At 44.9% G+C, this 19,571-nt stretch overlaps 1 protein-coding gene across 1 annotated transcript in view; it reads right to left on the reverse strand.

The window, feature by feature from the left end:
• LOC104572215 (mastermind-like protein 3) overlaps nt 1-19,571 on the reverse strand; it is a 156,757-nt gene that overhangs the window by 103,263 nt on the left and 33,923 nt on the right. The window lies entirely within an intron of this gene.

A 19,571-nucleotide genomic window follows, 5' to 3' on the forward strand; every position in this document is an offset into this window, starting at 1 on the left:
ATAACACACATTTTGTGTGGCATTGCTGAGGAGAAATCGACACACAAACGCCTAAAACAATTCACAGACAGTAAGGTAGGCAGGAACACCCATATTTGACACTGCGGACTTCAGTAAAACAAAACCTGCTGAAAAGAACAGATTTTTTTTCCACTAAGAATATGATAACCACAGCATTTCTCTGAAGAAGAAACTTTACAGTCAAATGGAGATAACAGAGGCACACAAAATAAGAAACCCATACTACCTAGGAATGTGAGAATCAGCCATGGGCTGAGATACTTTACTTGTACAGCATTAACTGAAAACTACTCCAGGTATCGAGAAGAGGGGATCTTCAATTTCCAGAACAAATACAACTAAGCAAGAGGAACAACCGTTCAGATAACAGTTATACCCGTTTTAATTACATAGGTAAAATACATCTGTTTAAAAAAATAAATAAATAAAAAGGGGGGGAGGCAAAGTGAAATTAACCAAAAGTATTTTTGTAGCTATACAGTTCTTCAGCCTCAAACAATATACCAGTTTTTCCAAGCGCCGTACAATTTTCCTAGGTTCAGGGGCTAAGAGAAAGACAGTTGTCATTTTAATAACCTGATTCTGGGAAAGACTGACCCTCCAGGAGGGATAATCAGCAGCCAGGACAGTAATTCTCTTTAGCCACACAAGTGTTAACCCCTTCTCTAAAAGAAGGATAAAGCACAAAAGATAAAGGAGCAGCAAGGCGGCAATGTGGATCCCGCACGTGAGAATCCAACAGCCTAACACTTTCACATTATTTATCAAACTCAATTGGCCCTGGGAACCTAGCTGCATTGAGCACATGGTGTCATATAAAAGCATTTAACATGTCATCCACAGGCATTCTTTTCTTCATTTGGGCTTCTTTGCTTCAGTCAAGAAAAAGAGAATCATAAAATACAAAGAAGGAAGCTGGTACAATGTTTTGAAGAAGGAATTGAAGAAGTTTTCCTGTATAACGGAGCCTTAGGTCAGTTTGGAAGCGAATCACAAGAGGTATCAACTGTCTCATGCCAATTACTTGAGGCCAAGAAGCAGAGTCATTCCAGTATCAAATCCATGAGAAACTAGAAGTCTGAAGCAGGAGTGGGAGTGCAGTAAATAACCAAAATTAAAAGAGGGGGGGGGGATTTAAAATGGGACAAGAAACAGTAATGTGTTCAAGAGAATTATTGTGAAATGTATGCCAAATGGAACAACTTAAAGAACAGAGAGACACAGAAGTGTAACCGTTGCACCAGGAGGCTGCGATTTATGAGCAGCACAGACAGCGGCGGGAGAATGCTTTGGCTATCATAAATCACTCCCTCTTCACCATTACAAAGCATTCTGGATTTCAGAGTTGTCCGAAACACTCTGAGGGCCGGAGGAAGCTGTGCTGATTTACACCTCTGAGGATAAAAGCCTGCGCTGCTGCTGAAGCTGCTACACTTCGTGCCAGGAAAGTGCATAGTTCAGGGCCTTGGGAGGAACCCTGATAAGTCTAGGCCATCTGAGGGACTCCCTGCCCACCTCCCCCCTTCCCATCCACCCCACTTAATTTGTAGGTTTGGGCCCCAGGACACCTTGAACAGCAGCTCAGTATCTGACGGGAGGCCGTGCAAACAGGAGGGAAAAACAGCCAGAGTCTTTTTTCATGCTTCAATTGATTCCCCCCTCCACTAGGGTCCAAGTTCTGTCCTGTGAAATACGGGAGGCTTCCAGCAAGCTAATTTATCCCCTTTGGATTTGAAGGAAACAACTTCCAAAATGCATCAACAAAACCAGCAGTAACCAACAAAACATGCTCTTACGTGGATTTAACCGCCAGAACACCCCAAGACACGCTCCCCAACACGCAGGGTACGTCCCCCGAGCACATCATCAGATCCGAGTCAAGACAGTCTCAAGAAGAATCAAACATACTGACCCACCCTAAGTTATTCAGGCCTTAGCAACATTTCGGTCTTTTTTTTAACTGATATTACTTCTGTATTAGGAGTAGCTTGCATTTAGGACTAAAAGGGTGTTGGAACCACTTGTTCTTAGGTGGCTGCTTCAGGCTCTGGCACCTGGTTAAACTTCACCAACAATAATCTAAACTTATTCTACAGAGAGTTTCATGGTTCATTAATAAGCCCTTTTATTTGGGCCCTTTGGAGAGCTAAATGTCCCTCCGTGTGTTGTTCTGCTAGCAAAGAGCATCTCTATAAGTTACTGGATTAAATCCAGAGAAAATGCATAGCAACTGAAAGCCATTACCATCTGGTGACTGCTCCGCACCCTGCGCGGCGGACACTAGCCCGGCCAGCGCTGGCTGAACAGGTGTCCACATAATAACAGCCATCACAGTTGTCACTGGTTTGTAATCCCATTTGCAGACTCGGCACTCGGTTGGAATATTGAGAGCCTGTCATCCCTGTAGCTGATCCCTCACCGCATGCGTGCGGCTAAACCTCCTCGCTGCTGCCCTGCCTCGCACGGTGCAGCCTCTCCGTGCGTCCTGCACCCACTTTCATCCCGCAATGAAGCACATTCCTTCTTGGTCATCATAAAGGAGCAAACAGCCATCTCAAAAAGAAATACCCTTAGAAATCAGTGCTGTGCAAATATACAGGGATTGGGACTTCTCACTCTGCTTTTTAGATGCCTGAGACAAACCAGGACTCCTCACAAAATAGGAATTCTTTGTGCGAGCAGTAGTGAAACTCGCCTTATTCCCAGGAGAAAAAGCATTTGCAACCTATAGCTTTAGAGAAAAGAGAACTTAGAGACTCCTTCCCCAAGTCGTGCAGCTATCCAAGAAAAATAATTATTTTCTCTACAAATGACTGACCCAACAATAAAGTGTTCTTACTGCCCCACTCCTGAAAAAAAAAATGGCAGAAAAAGTGTAAGCTTGATTAACAGCCAGATGTCTAATTAGTTAAAAAAATACACATAATAAGGCAGGTTGTGGCTTCCACTGGTGTCTGTGAACTCACATTAAGTGGCCAAGTTTACAAGCATAACAAATTACCAGGACTCAGATGAGCCACAGGAAGTAATTGTTTGTGCATTCCTAGATCATTACAAATCCGAGGCAAAGGCTCATTAACTTAACTTCCCCACTGACACATAAGGCAACACGCTGTACCTGGTATTTCCAAAGAGCTTGCACAGAGCCATTTACTGCTGGGTTAAGGTCTGGTAACCTGCAAGCCACGAGCTTCCCTTAGGCACAAGGTCCCCGAGCCGAGGGCTCACAACCAGCAGCGCATCTGCACGCAGGAGCATCCTCCTCCACATGAAAACCCCACGCTCAGCATCCCCGTCCCTGCTGGCAGAGGCACCCTGGCCTTTCACAGCCACGCTGGCTGCCACGGTCTTGAACAGAAAAACAAGTTTGGGTTGTCTTGCAAAGGGCTTTCTCCAACAGGCTGGCAGAGGTGAACATCCAGGTCCCACCTGGCTCAGTTTGTTCCCCCAGGAGGCTGCAGAAAACAAGAGCAATGGGGAAGCTACACTCCACAACCCGTATGGTGAGCCCTTAGCTCTTTACAACCGGCAAAACGAAACAGAGATAGCAGAGAGTCTCCTGTGGGTTTAAATCATTAACCTGCTCCACAATTAGCAAATTAGGAACAGCCCTCAGCTGCTGGCAAGTTTCCAAAACAGCCTCTTCAGAGCAAAGGATGGGCATCCCAGATGCAAGCTCTTTTTTTGGCAAGCAATTCACAGTATCTAAACATTTGCCAGCTACTATACCAATAACTTCCTTATTCCTCCTTTTTAGCTATCATAAAGGTTAACTACTTTTCTTGTTCTATATAAGCTTGATCAATCTTTCCCCATCCAGGAAAGTATAGCCACTACACACAATAACAAAAATGAAAGTCTCCAATTGAGAAATTAAGCACTGCTAGCCTTGCCAAAAGAATTAAAAAAAAAAGTTGCATACCAAACACCAAAAGGAAACTAGATTCAGAGACACTTTGCAAAGGCTAGAAAATGAGATTCTTAAAGCGAATATAGAATTACCAAACTTAATACGTTACCATGAAACAGGCACGTGTATTTTGTGCAAACAGATGGGGCATGTGTTGCCACTGTGTTGCTCCAGGCTTCTACCAGAGGTGCCTCTTTGCATCGTGAAAGCTAATTACACCAACACAAAACTAGAGATTCGAGATTGTTTTTCCACCTGCGTTTGCCTATCTCAATACACATCTACAGGCACACAGACCCATGCAAGTCACTGGGATAAAACACGAACAGAACAGTGACGATTTTGTCTCCCTTAATAGAGCCCTGCCTGTTAAATATAACCTTACAGTTTATATTTAAGCTTAAACCCGAATATCTCACATTCATAAAGACATATACTTATTTATAGCTACAGCAAAAAAGAGGCTGCTGAGGAAAGTAGAGCATCCTCAGAAAAAGTGGGTGGTGATAACGCAAAACAATCTGCTCTTCAACTGCAGTGGTATCTACTGTCTCTGAAAGCTGTGAACTTGAGCCCCCTTTTTCTGCTCACTGGCGTTTATTTGAATCATCTAACATCATAACCCTGTCTTAGGGTTTTCTTATCTGCATGCCCTCTATCCTCAATTGCACTTCAAGAGTTTTTCTGAACTTTGGATAACAAAATTGGAGGAGGAGGAAGGGGAAGTGACTGCTCATTCTGTGTTCTTTAACCAGCCGAGAAGCAAAAAACCACTGACATGGGCACACATGCAAGTAAGTGAGGCTCAGAACCACCTCACCCAGCGCAGAGCCAAGGCCCTTGGATTCTGTACCACCACTGCTGGAAGCACTGGGACACTGTCTGAGGGTGCCTTGCAACACACAGTACAGCTCAGCCTCTCCCCTGAGCAGCATCTGGGACAAAAACTTTGCTCTCATTTCATAATTCAGGCAAAGGGAAACAGAGTTCAACTACTGGAAAAGTCAGTCACTGGGAAGACGAGTGGCTCCAAGTCTGCTGCTCCCTGACGGGGAGATGAACGTTTCAAGCGGGTGGCAGGCTGCTGGGCCGTGCCCGGAGGTCTGTGCTGTGTTAGGAGCACGGCACCACGGCCTCAGAGACGGGGCGCCAGCACGGGCTGCCCGCAGGAAAGGAACGTCCCCCGCACCGGCTACAGCTTGCCGGCCAGCACAGGGCCGCTTGTAGATGGTTCACATCCATGTTTCCTTTACCCTTTGGTCTACCAGGGGTCTTCAGGGAAAATTCACACGTTCTGCACTATAAGCAGCTGCTAAGAGGAATCCAAGAGGTTTACTGCACACAGATGCATGCTTCCCAGCAGCTGGCAACCCCTCACAGTTTACCGTTTAATGGGTAACTCAGGTGTTTGTCAGGGATATTTTGCATGTTATATTTCTACATGTAACCACAAGACTACAAGACTAGCAGAGGTTTTTTTTTCCCTATGTATCCTGAGCCTTCTGTTGTTCCTCTCAACTCACAGTAACTACAACAAAAATAAAGCTGCATCTGCCTCCTCACAGTGAAGGAGATGGAAAATGCAAAGCAACCAAAGGCCAGGCCTGCTTCACAACCTGCTAAACACTGCAGGTGAGCAGCACCACGAGTCCTGCCGCTTCAGCAGGAGCGGAGCTTCACCTATGTGTACATTAATCACCTTTATCCAGCCACCTGCACTATACCAGTCATACTAGTCTTGAGTACAGCCTAAAAAAATGCAGGCTAATTTCACTATTTAACACTACACTTAAGTCTCAGTACATTACTAATATGGAACAGGCCTCCTGTACCTGCCTTGTGCAAGCAGCTTTGCAAAAACACCTTATGGTTGGGCAGGCTGTGCTTGCTATACGGCTGTTAAGGAAACTTGCTGATGTCTTAAGTTAACCATGGAGGTACAGAAAAACTGCAAAAAACTGAATATATCAGGAGTAGCAACTTATAATCAAGTAATATAAACATAATCTGAGCCATGAACAAGTCAGATATGAAGTGTCTGCTGTGGACAAGATAGACAAAATTACTGTACTTGCTCCCACTGCCTGAACCTAGTTGGGCTGTTGGGATTGTGCATCTTGAGTCAGTCTGAGAGCACTTGAGGAAAGGGGTTAAATCTAAGTCAGCCTTTCTGTTCTCGCTCAGTGATTCTGGAATGATTCCAGCTGCTGTTACTGTCAGCTCAGCAGAGACCCAGTGTGAAGTTTGCTTTTTTCTGTCTCTTGCATCACAACGACCATCAAGGACTCTGCAGCGCTAAAGTCATCTGACAGTTTGGTTCAGGCAAGAGACACCCAAGACCGCTGCTCCACTGAGGCAGCAACACTAACAAGAGCAAAGTCTTGGTTGGGCCACTGAAATGAGTGGCTAAGCCTTGCTGGATGCACGAAGGAAAGATATCCTTCTTACCCTCTGAGAAACAGAGGGCACTACCAGATGGTCTCACCTTGGGAGCAGCTGGATTCCTGTCTGGGAACACTATGTGTTGCACTGAGGCAAAGGTGATGACAGTCAGAGCCACAGTCACCCGCCAGCTCTTTGCGGGGCCTTACTCACATGCAGGAGAAGAAAAAGCCTTAAGCACAGAGATGGCCCAGCAGCGGTTGCCTTTCTGCACACCTGCAAGAGGAGGAGCTGCTCTCACTGCCCGTGGAGAAGGTGGGGGCCACACAGCAGCATTCATGGGGCCGAGTACATCCATCGCACAAGTGGCCAACGGGAGTGCCCCAACTGCCAGGACAGACTGGCAACATGAAGCACGTCACCGTGGCTGTGGTGATAAATATATCGGGGGGGTCATTGCACAAGTTACGTTTCATTGTACAAAATATCTGCAGGCCCAGGAACGAGGCAATCTCTAAACTTTTGCATTCCCCATTACAGTTAATACAAGCCCACTAACTTTGCTCAGAGCAAACAGTCAGAATTTAACCCACTTCTGTATTGGCTCTCTTCTTCCAACCCTGACAAATGCCACATATGATTATCGCACATGGTACCAACATCAAAGCAAAACCCAACAGGAACATAACATCAAAAAGATCAAGCCTTTCATGCCCCTCATCTATAAGGGAAACCAAGACAGTTGCAATCTTTACACTTTGAACGTTAAGAAAAAAAGTCAGGAAATGATGGTTTGCATTTCCAGTTCTGCTACTGTTTTAGAATGGGCCTGGGTGAGTCACCTGTATCAACCTTTCACTTCCTTGACCTTCCCTGTGCCACTGGTGCTACAAATGCATGCCCTCCTCCCTCCCCATCCAAACCACTGAACACTAAAAATGGAAGGAATTAGAACAAAGCAGAAGGCAAGATGAACTGGAAGCAGTTTGCCAGCCATGACCAGGTGTTTAGCTAACACACTTGTTTTGGCCTCACTGTGTTCATTTAGCTCCCATTCAGCAAAGCATTCTTACAAGGATACAATCTGAGCAAGGACTCAAAATTAATTCCATCATTAATACAGCTGGTTTAATATTCTTCTGGATAAAAGCCTTTACTTGTAAGTTCTTCGGGGCAAAAGCATGTTTCCTGTTTGGTTTATACAGAGCTCAGTATCGGACAGAAAAATACTCTGCACGTCTCTTGACAGCACACACACAAAGAAATACTTCCTTGCTTCCTCTGAACTTTGTGCTTTGGGCATTACAGAAGGAGTAGACATCAAAATACACTTACAAATCTAACTGGACTAAGCACGCACCCAGAGGAAATGAGTGTATGGGTGCCATGGCTGGAGCAGAATTAGTTTTTCTTCACTTATAAAACAGGAAAAATGCTGCTTGATGCATTGAGAAAAGTATTAGCAGGATTTCTTCCCTGACAAGTGCTTTGGGATGAAAAGCTTTCTCTATGATTATATTAGAGTTACTAGAATCCCCCTTTTTCCTGAGCCTCCAGGTGTTGTTCATGACCTCCTATTGTAGGAGGTCTATGTCCTCCTGACAATAGCGGAGAAGCTTCTACCACTGCTTGTGGGTAGCAGCTCTGCAATAGGTAAAGAGGTCACCACAAAGCAACCAAAGATGATCGAGAAGAGCCACAGGGCCTCCTCAGCACTCCCAAGCCCTGCTGCCCTAAGAGGGAGGGTGCTCAAGTCAGCATTTTTTGAGTTAGGAATTGTATTTTCACTCCCATTCCTCTCAGTCGTTTAATTAAATCTTTGGTAAAACAAACAAAAAAGTTTTTTTCATTCTTCCATTTCCACGGCACAAAGTGCAGCACACATTTTGAATATGCCACCTCCCTCCTGACTGTGATCAAGTGAAGCGAAATTCATAAACACTGCAAGGACACAAAGAACATGTGCATCTTGTACAGTCTTGAGCACACACAGGACACTGATCACAGTGGCATGTTCTGTGTCATTTTAACGATGCACAGCCCTGCTAGCTTCCCCCCTCCAAAGCTTTATGTAGGAGGCATAATTATGTAATAAAATTCCTGTTTCTGCAGTATTCTCCCTGTACCAACCCAGAAATGTAGGCTTTATTATCCTTCCCAGCTGGCAGGCACAGAATTACTAGTGTTTTAACCCTCTTTGCACTAAACCCTCAGTTTGACTTCTGACTCCAGCAGCAGGAAGAGCTGCCACTGATCATTCCTGCTCCCTCCACTTGAGAGATTGATTCCTGGCCTTTGAGATCATTTGTACCCGCTCATAAAACACCTGCTTGCTATGGATCCAGTCTGCTTCCTGGGGAAACTTCCAGTCACGGTGACTGAGCTGCTTCCAGGGCTGCCATACGACAGCCTCAGGACAGTAGTGTTCAACTGGACTTTCCTCCTAGCCTGCACCGAGGGCAGCACAGGAGCGGTGGGAGGCCGTGGCACGAGCGAGCAGTACGTTATGCTGCCCTCACGACCACCAGGCCTCCTTCAGGGTGAGACCATGGCCACACAACCGGTAACGGAAGTGTGGCATCCGTGACGCTGTAGCGACATTCCTGAGAAGGGCACAGGCCGCATGCTCGCGCGACATGTCTCTCCTCGCTGCAAGCGGCCAGGCTGCTCAGCAGTCTCTGCTTCCAACTAGTGGCCCGTGTCTCTGCTTCCCAGTGCCCCGCTTGCTGCTGCTCATGGGCACGGTAGTTTTGCTGTTGAGCAAAATCTGGCCTGGAATCTCACTCAAACACAAGCTAGGGGACAACACACCTTATTCTTGTCCTCTCAGGAAAAGGGGCTATTGCACTCCCAGAGTCATGTTAAAGATACTTTGTGGTAGAGGTTTCTGGGCCAGAAGTTACTGAGCTCATGAGGAAGTACTCAGAGCCAATTACCAAACAACCCCTCTCATGGTACTGGAACACCCACAGCAGCTTTGGCCTGGGACAGGTTACCCGGGAGCACTCGCACTCCTGGAGCCAGACTGCATCTCCTCATCTCCTTTGGGGGCCTGGCCCCAGCCCTGTGACTCCTGGGGCAAACACACTCCCGTGCCCACCCTTGCTGGTAGCTCGTGAAGGTCAGTGAGCAGGAGGGGACAGGACCTAGTGCCTCCATGAGATACAGTACTTGAAATCTGAAGATTTCACAGCAGAATTATGCGCCAAAGTTGTGTATCTCTAAACCACATGCCACAATCACGATCCATAGCAGTTTTTTTTTTTATTTAATAACAGGACTGTCCCCCCACTTCAAGAATACTCATTCATTGACCCTGAGTGACCTTCACCAGCAATTTCTCTGAACAAACATTTCCTGCTACCTACGTGTGCCTCACTTGATACACTCAGCAGCCTAACTTTGAGATACAGACACCTCTTTAAGACTTAGTCACATGGAGCTGTGATCATTACACATAATCTTCCCAATACGTTGTACCAAGTAAGGCCTGCTGAGTCACTATCTTAATTTTTCTGCATGTATTTTCACAACCTGTCCTGAGCACAGTATTAGCAGCAGCACAGGAGAACAGACTGAAAACCTTAATGCAAAGGAAGGAGTGCTTCGTTATCATTGCCCCAAAGCCTAAAAGCAACAAGGAGCTGAGGACAAGACCCTCCTCCAGCACACACGGACTAATATGGTCAAGACTTACAACCTCCATCAATTCTCTCCAGGAGAGCTAATGAGGAAAACAATCCCTTGTTGATTACTGGTGTCCCAGACCACTTATGCTGCTAGTTAATGGAGCTGTCATCTCCTTATCCTGGATCAGGTACTATAAATACACTTCCACTTACATCAGCAAACCAGCAAACAAGCTTCTCTACAGCATGAATCCCCAAAGACATTCTGCATTCCCAGACTATGCTACAGACTGAGACTTGAAGTCTGCAGCTCACCTCCCCTTCCATTCTTAAAACCATTTGTCCTTATCATATAAAAAATGGGGAGGAGGGAAAGGAAGGGAATCATCAAAATAATAACAAGGAGACAAATTTTGCCCTTTCTCATTTCACAGTTTACCCCATAAACACCCTCCAGGTTCACACACTTAGAGTTTTCCCCCTCTCCTCATCAGTGCAAAAAGAGATAGTGAGACCGGAGAGCAGGGGAAGGAAGAAAAGATGATCTGACCTTTGCCTATTAACAGCTTTGGGAGGGGGAGAAAAGGGAGAAAAAAGCTACTCAGGAAGATCCCCCCGCTCCGCCCCCAACGCTTCAGGCAGCCACAGGAATGCATCTCTAGGAAAGGGCTGGCTGGGTGAACTGGATGGAACAAGTTCAGGGCAGTGTTACAGCCTGCAGGCTCCTTCGCCAACGCACAGGGGGAAGAGGAGGAGGAGGGAGAGCTTCAGCTTCACTTCACTCGCAGCTGCTCTGCTGCAGGGTCGCCACTTGCTCCCCGAAGGAAGGGAAGGAATGGCACGGAGGGAATGTTGCAGGGACCAATGCTGGAAAGGGGGCAGCCACGGAAAGCAGAAGCACAGGATTTTGTCTTCTTTGCCTGCACATGTAGAAGTGGTGCACTGCAACTGTGTTTGTTGCCCAACTTTGGCTTTGGTCACGAAGGAGCTTGGGTAGGGCCAGGATCAGGCCAAGACATGAAGCCGTGGCCCTCGGTAAGCAGGGCTGGGATAGCAACATTTCCACTTTCTAATGATAAGTCTTACTCTGTGCAACAGGAAGATGACTGCGTGGGTGTATTTATGTCAAAATTAACTTTTAAAGTTTAATCGCATATAGCTGGTTTTCTGTCTGCTTTAACATAGTCTGCCTTGTCTAATGAAAAGGCTTGCCTGAACTTGAAATTCAGATTAAGGTAGCACAACTGTTGATCCTGGAGAACTGCAAGTGCGGGTAGCCCACTGCCAAACAAGAATATCTTGATCCAGCTTTGTGGAGCCTAGCTAAACTGGATGACAATTTAGACAGGGAAGAAAGGTCCCCGAAATAATCAATCCTGAACTCTATTCCGGAATAATGCCATGTATTGCTATATTCTTACTAAAGGGCATCATTTTCATTACGTACAGGAACTGGAAGAGGAACCAGTAAAGGGGCGGGGGGGAGACTTCATCACTGTAACGAGTACTCCTGGAGAAGGTCAGATTCAGCTGGTGTTTTGGCAGACGAGTTGCCCATGCCCGCACATGTGGCTTGTACTGCTGGCAGCATGTAGCATAAGTGTGGCGCAGCTCCTCGTGAAGCACTGCTTTTACACTGCACCAAGCAGTACATGGAAAAAGTTATTATCCATACTGTACACTGTCAATTCTAGGCATATTCCCTATAAAAATGACAAACCCATCAACTCATTTCTAGCATTTTATTTCCTGCCAGTCTGAAAAGCAAATCCAGAAATCTTTTTTTTTTGTTCTTTAATCTACAAATGTTAAAGATGCTTAGCTTTTTCATTAAACAGGTCTATAATCAAAGTTTTTATAATAAAAAGGGTATTTGTGTGCAGATACATTTCTCCTGCAATGGTTAATTTGTAGGGAAGAAGGCAATATGTGTAATTAGCACAAATGTAATCAGCATAAAATGATGGGAAGACAAATGAAAGTGTTTCAGAAGAACATGTGGCAATGGCGTGCTATTTCAGATAAACATTTTTCCACATCCACATTCCACAACATTTTTCCTTCCATCTTAGATCACAATTTCTCTCTCAGTAAGTTTAGAAAGTCTGGGCCAAATTCATCCACAGAGTAATTCCACCAGGAATTTACTCAAAACCATCTTTCACGCATTTCCCAGGTAAACCAGAGAAAGCATTAGGAACCTGAAGACTGATATACAGCAAAGCTAGGAAAACAGTGCACCATATCTTTCCCACTTTAATCAGAAAAACTCCAACAAGTTATACCTAATTAGAAATTAACTTTTTTTTTTTTTTAAAAAAAAACCTTTAAGAACCTTTATTATTATTATTTATACTATAACCACCAAAGCAAAGGCATTAGAAATGTCTTTTTTCAGAGAGTCTGCCGGGCAGTTTGCAACTTGCTCATTTTACTGTGGTACTACATTCAACTTCTCCTACTTCAGCCTCCCTCCACTGAAGCGAGCAGCTCCAACACAGCAGCTCTGTGGTTGCAAAACTCCAATTAGCAGACAAATTTGTGCAAGGGCAGTCTCCAAAACAACTTAAGATATATGTGTATAAGATTGCACGTGTGTGATATCCTCCTAAGGACTGTGGTAAGCAGCTTGTTTGCTACAGTTGCAGGGGCAGGCACAGTGCGTGCCCTTCCCCACCTTAACAAAGGGGCATATTTTCCTCAAAAGCTCCTCTGGAAGGGGGCTCAAGTAGTTTAATCTCTTGCTCCTCCTCCCAGATTTACATTTCCTACAGTAACCTGCACTTCATTCACTCCAAAAGGGGAGGTTTTTCTGTGCAGGCCCGTCCTGCAAAACCCAGAGGGGCAGGAAAGTCAGAGCAGGAGCCATGGTAACAGCGGGATAAACCAAAACAACTGCTCCCATAGGAGAACGAAATAGCCAGAGAGTAGCTGTCCAGTAGGAGTTCCTGAAGGAATGTAAGGAACAGCTGGGAAGCCACAGAATATAAAGAATTCCCACTGTGTTTCCCCCAACACATCTCCTTCATATTCAAGGGTGCTCACTAAAACAGTTTCTGAATACATAGCTTTTCTCATCTGGAGCCACAGGTTCAATCCTGCATTGGCCTACCGGCCTCCTCCCCTTCCCTGAAGGAAAACACACACATCCAGGGACGAGCAGACACCCAGGAGGGCCCCACAGTACTCAGGGAAAACAACACGACTCAGCTTCCAAAAAACACAGGATCTTGCTGTAGGCTTCACTATCTCCCCTGTTTCCTTATGGACAGTACATAAGCTTTAATATCTTCCACTGTTTGAGCTAAACTTCTGAAGGTGACAGCACACAGCCATGCAGCAGGATGGATTTTGTAATCTGGAGCCTTAAGATCATACTTGGGGCTCCTGAAGAGGAGCTCCTGCTGCCCCTGCCACCTCCTGGCTCGCTCCCTCCTCTGGACACAGCTCACAAGGCTTCCCATCTCCCAGTGATGGGCAAGACGGGAATCAATGAACTATTTTAATGTGTTAAAGGAGAAGAGAAAAAAAAAGAAAAAAAAGAAAAAAGAAAAGAAAAAAGCAAGCATGCATCAAACAGCCTAGCAATCAATGGAAAGGTAAAGAACAGCAACCAACAAAGGAAAACGCAAAGCAATGGGGAGAGAAATGTAACTTGCACACAGAAGTGTGTGACTTTTTTTTGTTTTGGTTTTTTGTTGTTGTTGTTTTTTGCAGATTTTGCAGATTTTGCAAGTCATCTCCAAACCTTTCCAATGTACAGAAAAGGCGAATTACTGGGATATTCACACTTGCGGAAAATTAGGCAACTGTGGTGCAGCAAACACCAAAATTAGGAAGGGGCTCAAGCAGGGACTAAAACAATTTAATTGATGGCAAATTCATCAGTTGTTTTAAAACAAGATGGTTTTGCCTGAGGAAATCCCTTGACCATTGATTACCAGAAGCTAGAAGGCTGTTAAGTGGAAACTCTCCCCCTTTTTTTAATACTATAGTATATTTTTAGCAGTGTATAAGACAAAAGCACACCAGGAAACACTGTCTTTTTTTCCAGTGGCTATGTTCCCTCCAGGAAGAGCAGACATGCATTTACTGAAACTGTTTTCTGAACAAGGTTATTTTCTGAGCTTGGGTCACATCTAGGCATAACCTTCGTTGGCCATTTCACTCAGCGGTCACTCAGAGGTTCTTCTGCACAGGCCTGACATGAGCACTACCACATCCCCTGCAAACGCGGGCAATCAGGCTGCTCAGCTCCCCTCTCCCACCACTGCTGTACTGAATTATAACAGCCTAGACCACCACCTTCACTGCTCTGCTGTCAACATTTTCCCAGGACAACACACTGGCTGTTCCCTTCACGAGGATTTGCACTTTTTTTTTTTTTCCCTTTCCTGTCCTAAACAGTTTTTAGGATTGTCGTGTAAGACGTGCCCCATGATTACCAACTTTCCCCAATAGCCTCCTTTGAGGGGCTTTAACAAAAATCTTTTAAGAGTCTAAATAAATGACAGTATATCTAACTTCTCCATTATTCACTATTTTATTTTTTTTCAAAGAATTATGAGGCAATATATATAAGAAATATATGAGACAATCTCTACTTACAGATGCTGGTTTGTGCCTCAGGTGTTTTATAATGGTATCTTTAATAATCTTCTCAACAATTTTCCTAGATATTTAAATGGGAGTCAGGATTTTGTAACTCCTTGGATAACCCTTCCCAACTTCTCTACCCCAATAGGAAGAACACTGGCAACCTTGCAGGTTCCTCTTTTGTAGCTTTAAGGATAAATCATTTTTTTTGTTTTTGGGAAAGTCCAGTTTGCCTATTTCTAAAGAAACAAACTACCAAATTTCTAGATTAATATAGTTCAAATTATTAATAAAAATATTAATATTCTTTTGCACGCATATATCATTCAATCTCAAAAAAAAAAAAAAAAAAAAAAAAAAAAGGAGGCAAAGATCATAATCTCTACTTTGAAGGCAGAGAAACTGAAGGACAGACCAGGGTGCAGTGGGACAAAGCTACAGGCAGAGGCTAAGGCTTCATACTTCTATCCCTGTCTGCCAAATCATCTGAATCAATGAGATCTTGCTAAGGTATATTTACTTCTCTCAACTCTTTACCTTTATATCTTTACTAAAGGTAATGCTAAGCTCAAGAAGCATCCTCTGTATAGAAGATCCCTTTATTTATTTATTTTTATTTTTTAAAAACAAGTATTTTATATTACTGTGTATTGTAATTTTCTCTTTTTGATTGTCCCCTGAACATCCTTCTGACTCAGCAGACTCATCAGCTCTCCACTGGATTTCCTAACATAACTCTGGAAGAAATTACACTTTTTTCCCTCCCCCTTCACTTTTTTGGAGGGGGTAAGTCTATTTGTCCTTTTAGCTTCCTCTCATCCATCTTTGTCTCTAGCTTCCCTGCAGAAGCATATACTTCACTCTGCTAGTATAGCTTGCGCTTCTCCTTCCTAAACTTGGTTCTCTGGTCTACATTAATATTTGTCCCTTTTCAATCAAGCATACTGTTTCATTTTCTCTCTTCCATTTCAGTTTAAAGGTGTCATTGTTCTGTGTAACATTTTTATTCATCTAAACATCTAATGACTTTCAGAAGTACCAAGCTGACAGACCTAGTGATACCCTGCAGCTATCAGTTCCATAGATTAAGCAATTATATGTATTTTTTCCCTGGGACAGATCCTTAAAATGAGATAAAATTGAGCTGTTCTGTGCAACAAAGGATCAGGAAATAAGCTATTCTTTCTTTTATAGAGTCAATGGATTATTTGGTCTCTTTTCTGTTTCAGTTTTTTTTCCCTTCCCCAATTAGTTTCTTCACTCTTCTGTCCCAGTGTGGCAACCTGATATTCCTTCACCTCTGTTCTTCAGGACACCCCTCTCAATGCTAGGCATCACATTAATAACTTAAGTGTACATAGCATCCTTCAACTAAAAGGATCTGAAAAAGCGTTGGATACGAACATAGTTGTATTCCCTGAAGTCAATTATCCATGTAAAGGAGATACAGAAGCTGTTTAATCAGCACATGGAAATACAGTGTACAGTAGGTTAGGACAGAAATTAAAATTGCCAATGGAGAGAGAATTTTGGTGAAGAAAATATAATTATTGCACCTGGAGATGGGCATTTCTGTTAACACCCCTGCTGAGCAGGACTGCGGTCCTTCTGGGGTAGCTGTGGGCCCCAGGCCAATGAAAAGGATGCCATGGACTCCCTCACTTACGGTAGCATATGGTGGCTTCATGGGACAGCTGATGAGGTTGCTTGTTACCTGGATATCCAGGCACCTTCTAGCAGATCGTGACTTCCTAGCAAAAGTTTAAAGGCCCCCTTTGTACATAGGCAGACACCAGATCTAGTTCCTCTGCCATATCAGCTCTAAGCCATAGAGATTCAGAAGCCAGAAAGTGGCTCCCACCAGAAGCCAACCCTGCCCAACCTAGCAATTAAAAGATGGGAGGAGACAGCCCTTAACAGGATAGCGTTACCATATCCCTCCAGGTAGTGCTGCTGAGAGTTACAAGATGAGCCCTTTAAACAGACCAGCTCTACTCATTTCCAGGACAAAGACTCAGAACAGTCAAAGGTGAGCCTTGCTCTAGGATACCCCAGAAAACAAAAGCCAGTTCCAGTCCAAAATGCTGCTCTTTAGGGTCCTACAGGCCATGTCCTGTATCATTTACCTCCTGCTCGCATTAGCGGGCAGGCCTGGGGCCGTGATCAACCTCCTGGCTGATGTTGCTGACTCTTTACCCTCTTCTGGAGATGCAGTGCCTGCTGTCACTGACCCAATCCGCAGACTGACAGTGCACCACTTACTGCAGGAGGTTTATTGGCCGTCCTGGAATTTTTATCCCTGCTGTTTCTCTACTTTACAGCCCTTCGCACTGAGGCACTTTTGCGAGGGAGCTCTTGGAATCTTTTATGCAGTGCATCACTTCTCCATGTGTAAAACCAGCCTGCACTTTCTACAGAGTTTATTATACCCCAGGATTACAATATTGATTGCCCACACTAGCTGTGTCTCAGAAATGACAGTTCAGTCTACACTGCTATAGCATTAAGTACTCTCACTGATGGACTCTCCCATACTCAACCTTTAAAATCTGGTAAACAAGGAGGCTTAGGAACGCAGTGGACTATTGTCATCTGTTCACATTTGCAGGCCAGGATGGAAAGGCACTGAGAAAACCCATCCAGTCTTCCATACCATGACTAGTGTTAGTCAATGCTATGCAAATCTATTGACTCTCAAGCTATAAAAAAACCCCACCAAATTAAAAATAAATTAAATATCTACCAAAAGACTCAGTATATATAAAGATTCAGTGAAACAACAAGTACTCAGTCTTACTCAGTAAAACAAACATCTTTTGGCCATTTAACTTGCTGCAGCCAGAGCATTTCTTCAGATGCAAAGGAAATATGTCATCTTGGAAACTGGCTGGTGTGAAATGTACATTTTTAAATATGAATGCATGGACACTACCAGTTATCAGGAATACCAAAATTTACTTCAAACTTGCAGCTAATTCCTTACTAGCTTGTATCGTTTATCTCTCCAAAACTTCTGCATTGAGAAAGGAAGAAGGAAAAAAAAAAAAAAAAAAAACCCACCACAGGAAGAAGGGGATTAAAAAAAAAAAAAAAAGAAAGAGAAAAAGGAGTCACCAGTCAATCTCTGGAGAAGACAAGACAAATGACACACGTTTCGATGGGATTTAACAATAAACAGCCACTTCAACAATGAGGAGCCTCCCCCTGCCACGTCCCCACTCAGGCGGCGTTGGGCAGGGACGGAGGGCGCAGGGACAAGCGGGGCTCTCCCATTAACGCGTTACAGCGGGCACTAAGGGGGCTGCTGCTCGGCATGCTGGAGGGTGCAGAGCACTAACTGTCACTTAGGCACTCAACTCCCACCACTGCCCGGCTCCCTTGCAACCCGCTTCAGCTCCCAGCAGTTACTGTTGTCATCTGCATTTCAGTGTCCGCAGCTGTGGGAGCCCCAGCAGAGGTGGCCACCCTGGCACACTGCTCTCCAACCTGGGGCCAGGGTGCTACAGGTGCCAGCAAGAACCCACCAGAGCCCTCAGAGCGGATCCACACACGACAGGCACACGCTGGGTACAAACGGCTGAAGTCTTGTTTGTGATGCATCCCCTGCGACGCTTTTGAATCTTCTGCTCCCAACAGACCGGTGCTGCGGAGCCCCACGCCAGGGGGGCGGCACGGAGCCCACTGCCGCGCTCCTTCACGGCTCGCACCCCGCGGCACGGGCAGCGCGCGCAGGCCCTGCCATGCCGGGCGCTGCAGAGAGGTGGAGCGGCAGCAGCCCGTGTCGCACCCCCGCCTTGGGACGAGGGAACTAGACGGGAACAGGCACAGCGCACTCTCCAAAACAGCAGAATGACAGATCCTCCTCCCCAAAGGTTCCTTTCCTGAAAAAGTAACAAGCAGGAAACAGAACCTGCCACCTGGGTCCACTACATGTAAGAGTCAACCTTTAAGTATTTAAGGAAGGCGATGATAAGAGACCCAACTAGGAAAGACCTTAATGATAGAGGCGATGACTTTATGCCTGATGCATAGAGCAAAGGGAGCATCCAGCCAGGATGTTCAGACAGCGGGTGTCTGTGTGTGCAAAGGGTCCTTGCTGCTGCGCTCTGCATGGGAGAGACTGCACCTGTCCAAGCCCAGGAAAAATATGTTACAATAATTTAGAAATGAAATTATGTGAGCCTCAACAGGAGCTTTAGCTGCACAGAGGGAACATAAGGAGTCGCACAGGAGAAGCTGGTAAGATTTAAACTCAACCTGGGTGTGAAAACCTGCAGAGAAGCCCAAGAGCAAAACATCAGCTCTCTGCCTGCTTTGTCAGCACGCTCTGCAACATCTCATCACCATGTGCAAGGAGAGGGAAGACCTGCTCTAGCCGCATCTAACTCTAAGTGGCCTCTGTAACTAAAACAAGATTTCCGGTTTCTTCGGACAACAACAATCAGAAGGTGTAACAAAACAAATGGTTTTACTTGCCACAAGATGCATTTCCATGGTTTTTCCCTGAATAAGTGGGAAAAAAAAATTCAGTGGGCAATTCAGACTGACCACCCACTGTGCAAATGGAGTGGGATACAAATAGCCAGTGAAGTACAGAACAAATGTTAAGTGAGTGCGTTAAGGACAGGTATCGCCGATGAGTTGCAATCACAAGGCTATATACTCTCTCTAGCATATCTGAGAATACTGTGCTCAACATTAGCCACAGAAAAGCAGAAATAAGACCAAATCAAAAATACACTGCATGTCTTTCCTTCCTAACTAACCACCGAAAGAGCAACAAAAGCCTAAGACCTGCTGTGACACCTAGCTCGCTGCTCCCAGTCAAGAAAAGCACATCACAAGGGCTCTCTCTCACACATAGCCTATTTGCCACCATCTAGACCTCTCTTCTTTCCAAAAAAAGGAAGAAAAGAAAGGGTACTTAAATAAATAAATAAGCCGAAGTAGCTCCTAAAAAGCAAGTAGGCAGAGGGCGAACCGTGGTTAATTAAAGGCCAACACAAAAGCAACTCGCCCTTTCTTTTGTTCCT

This window comes from Tinamus guttatus, unplaced genomic scaffold (genome assembly GCF_059628265.1).
Source record: "Tinamus guttatus ecotype Peru unplaced genomic scaffold, ASM5962826v1 Tinamus_guttatus_pri_ptg000247l, whole genome shotgun sequence".
Lineage (NCBI taxonomy): Eukaryota > Metazoa > Chordata > Aves > Tinamiformes > Tinamidae > Tinamus > Tinamus guttatus.